This window comes from Trachymyrmex cornetzi, unplaced genomic scaffold (genome assembly GCF_001594075.2).
Source record: "Trachymyrmex cornetzi isolate Tcor2-1 unplaced genomic scaffold, Tcor1.1 scaffold64, whole genome shotgun sequence".
In the NCBI taxonomy this organism is placed as follows: Eukaryota; Metazoa; Arthropoda; class Insecta; order Hymenoptera; family Formicidae; genus Trachymyrmex; species Trachymyrmex cornetzi.
Window position 1 is genome coordinate 897,549 of NW_017299959.1, and position 10,360 is coordinate 907,908.

The window sequence follows — 10,360 nt, forward strand, 5'->3', positions numbered from 1 at the left end:
GAATATCCCCTCTTCCCAGTAATGAGCTTCCATCCCTTCCTACAATATTTCTCTTTCTCTTTCTGAAAATATAAAATATAAATATCACCTCTGTTCATGTCAGTAGTCATAACGATTTGGTCGACAGAATATATTAAATAACATAAAAATTTTCTAATACATAAAATTTCAAATCAGTTCACATAACGCAGTACTAAAAGAGAATTATGGACTTCTTCGAGGAACAGATATCAGTGAATACGTGGTGAGCATATTAAAAATCACATTTGACGAAACGTGATTGTATTGTAAATTAATTGACATAATATTTGATTATTAATGGTTTTTTTTTTTGGTTATTTTTTGGTTCTTCCAATAATCTACATTAGCATCTGGCAATCACGTATTCGACGGACACAAATTGTATATATAATATTTTACAATTAAAAAATTTTCTACATGCGTAATACATCTTTTTCTGCGACAATACATACGATTACGAACTTTGTGGCGTTACATACTATAACTTTTGGGAAACAAATATTATTTTTTTAATATGTATAGTTAGCAAGTTTTTATCTTGATCATTTGGATGTTTTAATTTTAATTATAATATTTAAATTTAATGTACTGAAGATGGTCACATGTTAGACCGAAACGTTTACCAAATTTTATTTTGAAATATATACTGTAAGCTAAATACATCAAGCGTTGTGGCTGTATGCTCTTTATTGTTTACAATTTTTAAACTTAAGCCACCTATTAAACATTTTCTTGCTCATCAGGAGTTTCTAAGCATGCTAAATCGAAAGCTAATCGAACTAACATGGTAAATAATTACTCTGAAGAAGTAAATATCATTGAAAAGGGACATCGTGAAAGGAAATTTTGCCATTCATGGCTTGGAAATAAACGATTCAAACCATGGCTGCAAACAATCCTGATCAATCCTTTCAATTGTTTTTGCTCTTTCTGCAATCTAAAGCTTCGATGTGGTTTCAACAATCTTATGCGGCATTCTAACAGTAAGAAACATGTTTCGGAGTGGCAGAACAGGGGCTTCAGCGTAGATTTGAATACGCATGACGAAGAACCTGTGCCTTTTGAAGATCGGAAGAAATTCGCAGAAATATAATTTGTACCATTAATTGCCGAGAAAAACATTCCATTTAAAAGAGCAGAATCAATCTTAAGTTTTTTTCAAGACCTCGGAGAAAATTCGGAAGTCTTGAAAAATATGACGATGAATCGGAATAAGCCACCGAAACTAATAAAAAATGTCTTATGTGTTTGCGAACAGGAGCGGTTGGTCGAAAAATTACAAAATAATAATTTTTCTATTTTTGTTAACGAAATATCTGATTTAACTAATGATAAATGGATGATGTTTCTTGTTCGGCACGTCGATCCTCAGTCTTTGAATGTTCGAACGGAATTACTAGAATGAATTCATTTGGACGCGAGTATTTGTAGTGCCGAAAAATTATTTACAAATTTTAGAGCCGAAATGTGGAAAAAACAAATTCAGTTTTTATACATTCTCGCTCATTCATATGTTAATGTCTCTGTTATGACAGAAAAATACGAATCATTTAAAATTAAATTACAAAAACATTGCAAATATTTGATAACTATGCCATATCAATGTCACGCATCTGCATTAGTAGCAAATGCAGCTTGCAGCGCAATTCCTGAAGCATGCGAGGAGCTTTTGCGAAAAGTGGCATTATTTGTATCTAACAGTCCCAAGCGGGCGTGTATTTTTGAGCAATTTCAAATATCATTTTGCTTTGATGGGACTTGCAGCAAAAATTTTAAAACTGTCTGAAACGTGATGGCTTTCACGTCATGCATGCGTGGCTAGACTGAACGAAAATTGGGATGTGCTGTTAAAATTTTTGCAAGAAGAGCAATTGAGCGAGAAATCGAAGTCTGGGGCTGCTTTACTATCTCTGATGCAAAATTCAGAAATACAAGCGTATCTCTTGTTTCTTGAGTATATACTGGATGCATGTAACAAGTTTAATACGTTTTTTCAAACTGAAGAAACAAAAGCTCATTTACTTCAGTCATCTGCGAAAAATTTTTTGAAAACCGTTCTTAAAAATGTTATAAAAGCACCATTATTAAATTTTGTTTGGAGGGGTACAATTAATCCTTTGCTTGCATGTAATCGTCTATCTCCTTATCAAGTTATGGTTGGAGAAGCTTGCCAAGATCTTCTTGATCGATTGAATCAGGAAGGTCAGGGTGAGATCGTCAAATCAGTTTACGACAATTGTTTGGCATTCTATGACATCGCTGCGAAAGGAATTCGTAACAAACTTTTTGTCAAGGACGAATTTCTGAGTAAATTGAGGATATTTGAACCCAAATTTGCTTCGCAGCAAGTAGACGAAAAAACATCCCGAACAACTCCGTTCAGGCTGTTCTTTTTGTTGAACAATGATTCGACGGATTTGATGAGGAGATATTAAAAGAAGAATGGTAATTTCTAAAAAAGGATTTCACATCAGAGCACAAAGCGACAATAATTAATTTACATTTTGATGAAGCATGGAAAACAATAATGGCAACTAAAAAGGCAGATGGAAAATTTAGATATCCAGTTTTAAGTAAATTATTTAATACAATTCGATCTCTTCCGGATTCTAATGCTGATGCTGAAAGAGTGTTTTCCATGCTGCAAGACGCAAAAACCAAGAAACGTAATAAACTACATTTGAGTAACGTTCAATCTTTATGCGTGTTCAAATCAATTCTGAGGGCGAGAGGAGAAACGGCTCGAACCATGATAGTTGATGATCGACATTTAACTCTCATGTCCGAGAATTTGTATAAAACAAACGCAAGAGAAAATACATGTTTTTTGCGTTTGTTTAGTGCTGATGAACATGCCTTTACGTCCTCGGATTTGTAACTAAATCTCTCTGTAGCGATATTAATTGATTTTGCTTTTTTATTAATTTATAAATTGTTATCTACAGCATAAAGTTAGAAAACTTATTTTAACTTCAGAGAGGCTTAGTTACAGCTTTAGCTGCTTGGTGCCGGTTAATATTTCTTTTTTTAACAGCATGTACTTATTTATTGGGTACCTCTTTTTCCCTTTTAGTTTTTTTTGTTTGGTTTACTTTTCTTTGGTTGAAAGCTTTTATAACATGATTTTTGATGTAATGGATCGGTAAAATATTTCACGTTGGTCTCTTATTTTCTGTTAAACTTAATGTACGTGTTTGAATTTCGTTTGAATATTCATTGTGAGTATTTCAAATCTATAGTACACATTACGTGCACCATAAATTTTCAATACTGGCAATTAATGTCGGAACGCAATCTTGGTGTGTACAAATATTAATAAAATCTTAGACTATTATGGAATCGTAACGTGATAATTCTTTAAAAACAAACATGGAGAAAATTCATGAATTTTTAAAGATTTGTCCATACGATGCTGTTTCACGCCATTTAGTCTCAGTTCAATCTTCTAATGTAACCTCACGCAATCGCGTTTCGACACAGAACGTATTCTTCTCAAAAGTTTCTCCAAAAATTACATGCAACTTCTCAGAAAAAATACGTAAGTTTAAAAAAATTATTATTTTTCATTGATATAATATACCATCATCTTCTAACTGAAAGCCACATCTCGCAACGTAGCACGAATGTCACCACTCGTTTGGATTTCATATTCGTTATGCTTAGTTTAAGTTGGAATGAAGGTTCTAACCCAGCGAGAAATAACCGACAATTAGATATGTATTTGATATTAAATTAACTTTGTCATGTCAATTTGATACCAATTAAATTAGTCATTTCTTACTGGACACTTTTTATAACAACATTGTAAGTATCAAGTAATTCAAGGCGTCGTTTCGCCGAGCGATACGCACCAAACGATAACAATGGTGCTGTAAGTGCAGCCAAAGGGTAAAACCGTCATGTCATCAAACATACAAAATGTCGTCATTCCTCGAACTGGCAGCCGCAGGTTCAAACTCAGAAGATTGTCGTCCAGAAAATGCAAGAGCCTTCTATGTCAACGATGCAAATCGCTCAAACAAAGCAGTCGCCAGTCGGTCGTTGCTATCGCCAAGACGGTCGCTCAGTCGAAACAAACGGCTACCACAATTTTCAAGCCTTCCGTCGAAGAATCTCAGGCCTCGTAGAAACATCTGTTGACCACCGTTACTGTGTCGAACATAAATGTTATGTAAATATGATTGATATCGCTACATTAGCCTCGCTAGGATTAGAGAAGAAGGCAAAAACGGGCCTTCAGCTTGTCCCGGTTGCTCCTCAGGAAGAACAAGATAAAGTTGAGAAATCTCCAACTGAAGACGTGAAAAAATTGGACGAAACAAAAGCAGCCACACAGATCCAATTTATGGTTTTGCCGACAGAAAGCAGCGATGTCACGCAAATCTACGTATTGATGAAGATAGATAAACAAGGACAGATACAACTACTCGATAATAATGGTCCCATTGGAAGAAACTACATAGAATCCGGACGGCGCGAGAACCTTACATAGACCTCAGTTCAGGGGGGAGGTCAGAGCTCTAGACAATATTGTTCTTCAATTCGACTACAATATCTGAATATTATCCGATCATATTTGTAGTCAATCATACAAAACCGATATATTCGCCCTCGATGACTTAACTGAATCTTAATCTACCGATTATAACATCACTCGAAGCAATCTGCCTATTCAGTCGAAAAATCCGACTTTTACACATCGGTGATCTCCACTGCTTTATCTTTCCTCGAGCTGCCGATCACTATTACGAATCCCAACAACTCCTACATATCCGTTACAGAAGAGACACAGATTCAAATCCCCGGTAACTGAATGCCTTTTGCATACTTCGCTACTTACAATGTCGGTATAAGGCGTATCAACTCTTACAACCATTATTCCAATTTAAACGAAATATGACTAATATGTCAATCTAACGGGTAGTGATATTCTTGCTACATTATGAGAGGTGAAATTAAGATAGAGGATTATGTAATTTGTATTAATAAAAAATATTATTTGTAGAATTTACGTATTTTTACTGTGAAGCCACATGTAATATTTACTGGAGAAATTTTCGGGTAGAACACATTCTGTGTCGAAACGTGAATACTGTACCGCGTGAGGTTGCATTCGAGGACTGAACTGAGAGTGAATGACGCGAAACAACGTCGTCTAGACTAATCTTTTCAAATATCCTAATACATATTCACCGAAGTTTGTCTGTAAAGGGATGTCACGCTCTGAGATTCTATATACGTAGTTTATGGTTTTCTTATTATTCATACATTCTGTATGTACGAGTAATTTTGGTAGAGAATGAAAGACCTACGCGTATTATCTTGCTTTCCATTGTGTGAAAAAACTTTTTATAAAGACTTTGCAAAATACATACGTTTTTGTAACTGTAAATACAGTAGTTAAATACTGTGGTTCCTATTCCATATAAATTTTATTAATTGGCGTTTTGAATTAAAAATGTATAATATGTCATACTAACATTTCGTTCGCTTGTTCGTGATCTATATTACTTTTCAACACGTAGAGCTGTCAACTGATGTAGATTACAAAAGTTTTATAGCTCGTATGGACCAAATGATACTCTATCACTCACCGCATAACGTGCACAAACAATCCTGAGTTTACAGAACTGAGATTGAAAGCTTAGAAAAAAATATTTACATTAATTTATAAATAACGTAAATTTGCTTGTCAACGAAGACTCGGGCTGATAAACAGACCAGGAAATGTGTGTAATAGAAGTTGCTCGATTTTCTGGGAGATGGCGTTGTATTCAGACAAGGTGTGGGGATTAGTCATCTCACATCTCCCTAGCGCATAGAGATAAGAAGCTTAGGGTTTTTCCATGCCTAGAGTTGCCAACAGCGCAGCGTGGCGCGAGAATCAAGAAGGAAGTATAGATATATATATATAGCTACTCGAGCAGCCATTACCTCGTGTGTTACCTCTTGATAATAAAATATTATATACTCATTAACAGCGGTCAACCTTGTCACCTCGCACTATCAATAAGCATTCAGTGGTGGATTCGTAAGCTCAGGTAGTAAAGGCCTACAATAATCCCACATTGGTGATCCCGACGTGATCGTCGAAAAAGTCGAGGTGTGACCAACGGCGTCATTCCGACGATCCTGGCTCGAGGCACGTGGACTTGCAGTCCCAGCAGAGGATCGCACGCTTCTCGGTCGAGAAAATTACGGCAGCAATTAACGAGCCAAGTAGCTGTATCTGCGGACGAGACCGCTCAGGTCTACGGCGAAAAGCATCAATCCATTCGGCAGTGGGACGCCAAGTGCGGTTCGCGCCGCCATCGAAGTACCAGAAAAGGCCACCGGCGATCTCAACAGCGAAGACTCCGCGGGCTGTCTACGATTCTGGCATTCCCGTCTTGTCTGGCAGAAAAAGAAGTTTCAAGGACAGTGGTCATTCCCGACGTCAGCTCAGCATAGTCGCCATTCCTGGAGACCTGTTTCACGCGCAAAGTTTGGACGTTGGTGCATGATCGGACGTCATACTGGAAGGCCTTTGTATGCGTTTTTTTCGCCAGGGTAACGTACACCAAATAAAGACTGATAAAAGCAATTTCGTGCGTTCACACGTGATCAGGTCGCTCGCATTGTAGTGCGTGAGTTCTCTCTTCGTGTAAATTAATTAAGCATGCCGCCCCCCTCCGTCGAGGAATTGCAACAGCAGGTAGTGCAATTGCAGGCCCTGTTGCAGCAATCTCAAAGCAATATTGCGCGCGTTGACTCGTATAGAGTTCCAAAAATTCCGCCGTTCTTAATTAAGGATCCAATAATATGGTTCATCCAGGTTGAGGCAACTTTTGAAACGGCAAGGATCACCGATCAGAAAACACGGGCACACTATGTGATCATGTCATTAGACGCTGAGGCTATTGCCTGCTGTAGAGATTTGATTTCGCAAACCGATCTGGTTGAGCCATATTCTAAGCTAAAACAACGAATAATAGAAAGTTTTTCAGCATCGGCGGAGAGCCAACTCCGCCAATTGATCAAAGGCCAGGTTTTGACGTCTGGGAAACCGTCGCAGATCCTCCATAGACTACGAAATTTGAATTCCGACAAGCGTTGTGACGAGGCAGTTATAAAAACCGTATTCTTTGAATATTTGTGTCCTTACATCAGAAGCATTCTAGCGACGTCTGAGTGCACAGACCTTGATAAATTGGCCAAGATGGCCGATAAAATAACTGAAACCTCGAGCGATTCCGCGCAGTGTGCCGCCGCGTCATTAAAGAATTCGGAACCTTCCGACCTTGAAAGCAAAATTGACAAACTTGCCGCTGATTGGCAACCCTTACAGCTCAAGTCAAGCGATCAGGCAGATCAAAATTAAAATCCGAGGAGGATAAGAGAAATCGCAAACGTTCCAAAAGCCGGCGTCACAACGTTTGTTGGCCGCATCGAACCTTCGGTGATCAGGCACGCGCTTGTAAAGGTACTGAAGAATCCCCGTGTTCCTGGCCAAAACACAAGGCTATTACTGAGAGCAAGGCGGGGGAATAGAATTGTCTGTCGCAGCGGAGGCGGGGCTGGCAGACGCGGACACCTCTGTTCGCCTCCATGTACGCGATCGTGTAACAGGGGAGTTATTTTTAATAGACACGGGCGCGGAAATTTCCTTGCTCCCCGCAAATAAAGTAAAGAACAAAACGCCGAGCATGTTTAAGTTATACGCGGCAAACAATACGCATATTGATACGTACGGAGAAACATTTCGTACTCTGCATCTCGGCATACGTCCACTTACGTGGAATTTTTGCGTAGCTTCGGTTCCTTACCTGATCATCGGGGCAGATCTGATCTCGCATTATGGTCTTCCGGACCTCAAAGGTTGCAAACTCATAGACCCTCGAAATAACGCGTTCACCTCAGGCATTGTTAAAACGATATCACCGCTGGCAATAAGCACGATTAATCCTACCACCAAGTTCGCGCACATTCTCACTGAGTTTCCGGATATTAAAGGCCTTGAGCAAGTAATTAGTAATAATAACAGTGATGTACGTCATCACATCATTACAACAGGTCCGCCAGTAGCTGAACGTCCGCGCAGATTGAGCCCGATCAAACTAAAAGCCGCAAAAGCGGAGTTTAAACGACTAGTTGAAATCGGTGTCTGTAGACCGTCTAGTAGCCAATGGGCGAGTCCCGTACATATGGTGCCAAAGAAAGATGGTTCTTGGAGGGTCTGTGGCGATTACCGTCGTCTTAATGCGATAACAGTACCGGACAAGTTCCCAGTACCACACCTGCATGATTGCTCCTCCATCCTTCAAGGAAAAACTATATTTACTAAGCTTGATTTACATCAAGCATATAACCAAATTCCAGTTGCGCAAGATGATATACCAAAAACGGCGGTTATTACGCCCTTTGGACTGTTTGAATACAAATTCATGCCTTTTGGTCTTAAGAACGCCAGTCAGACTTTTCAACGTTACATCTTCCGCGCACTTGGCGACTTGGAATTTGTGTTTGCATTTATCGACGACATTCTCATAGCGTCAACAACTCCTGAAGAGCATGAAACTCATTTGCGTACTGTTTTTCAGCGATTAAAAGAATTTAATTTGCGTCTCAATGGTAATAGTCAATTATCAATATTATTATTACTTAAAAAATGCAATGTTATAATAAGAAAAAATTCAATATAGATTAAATAATCGTTTCAATTTTTTTTAACTATAAAATGCAAATTTTAAACATTTAATGAAGATATGTGTTCAAATATCAATTAAGTTCTACCAAAAAAATTCCGTCTGTAACAGTACTCCAAGAATATCATTTAGAATTTGTTATTTAATAACAATTGCGATATTTTATTTTCTTTTACTGCAAATTACCAATTATTAAAATTTTAAAACAATACATGTTACAGATATCAATACAAATGTTCTACCAAACAAATTCTGTGCGTATACTGGAAACTTCACGTTTGAAAAACATTATAATTCTTTTTAGTCTTAAAATAAACTTTATAAACTGCTCTTTTTCTTCTCTAATGTCTTTATTACGTTTTTTCAATTTTTTGATACATATATTCAGAGATATAATGTTTCAATTTTTATTTGATAATTATGCGAGAACTTGTATATTCGTGTGTATTAAAAATTAATCCCGGACCACGCACACAAAATGAGTCTCTTACTGTGCTTTTTAAATAAGTTTCAAATTTTCTTCAACCATAGGTACGTATGCCCTTCTTCTTGACTCTGGCCTTTCAGAAAATTTATACAAATTGTAGTTGAAGAAATAACGCAGAAAAATGAACGAAAAAGCGCTGTAAAATTGAAAGTTTGGGAAATAAGGGACCCACTCTTTGCCAGGAACGTGGACAGGAGTCAAGCGTTAGAACTATTTCACACGTTTTCACTCATTTAAATATGTTACAAATCAAAATCGCTCAACAAAACAAAACTGCACATGCAATCTTAATAAATAACAGGTGTGTTAAACATCTTTTATAAACATTTTTGAATAATAAATCAATATTCATGTCCATATTACTGCTCGACGGAAACCGCAGCAAGGTGGTTTCTTCCATCAGGAGGAAATGTAAAGAATTGTCTAATAAGTCACGTATGAATCATAACTACTTGATAATTTTTTACATTTCCAAAGGAATGAAGGAAAGGAAAGAAATAAAGCAGGTGTTTAAGTAAAACAACTTCATAATATTAAAGCGTTAAACAAAACGTGCACAATTAATTAAAATGCTACGTACAAAAAATTCTATGTAATATTGATCACGAACAAGCGAACGAAATGTTAGTATGGCATATTATACATTTTTAACCATTACCGTACCAATATGGGTAACTAGTCACCGAGCGATTCCTGTTCGTGCAAGTTTCTTTGAGTCTTTCGGTAATTATATATAAATCACATACTACATTATATTATTTTCCAAAATAAAGAGTCAATATTTATCCTACAAAGTTGAAAGTATGTTGGTGAATTTTTGGAGATTTTTAAAATTATTTTGAAGAGGTGAAAAAAACGGAGAGTTCTTGTGACCCTTGATGGTATGGATGAGGCACCAAATTGTAGAAGGTACGGTAAGGGTTAATACAAAACGATAATTAATAAAATTTATATGAAATATGAACTACAGTATTTAACTACGATATTTACAGTTACAAAAACGTATGCATTTTGCAAAGTCTTTCTAAAAAGTTCTTTCGCACAACGGAAAGCTCTTCTTGCAAAAATTTTAACAGCACATCCCAATTTTTGTTCAGTCTAGCCACGCATGCATGACGTGAAAGCCATCGCGTTTCAGACAGTTTTAAAATTTTTCTACAAGCCTCAT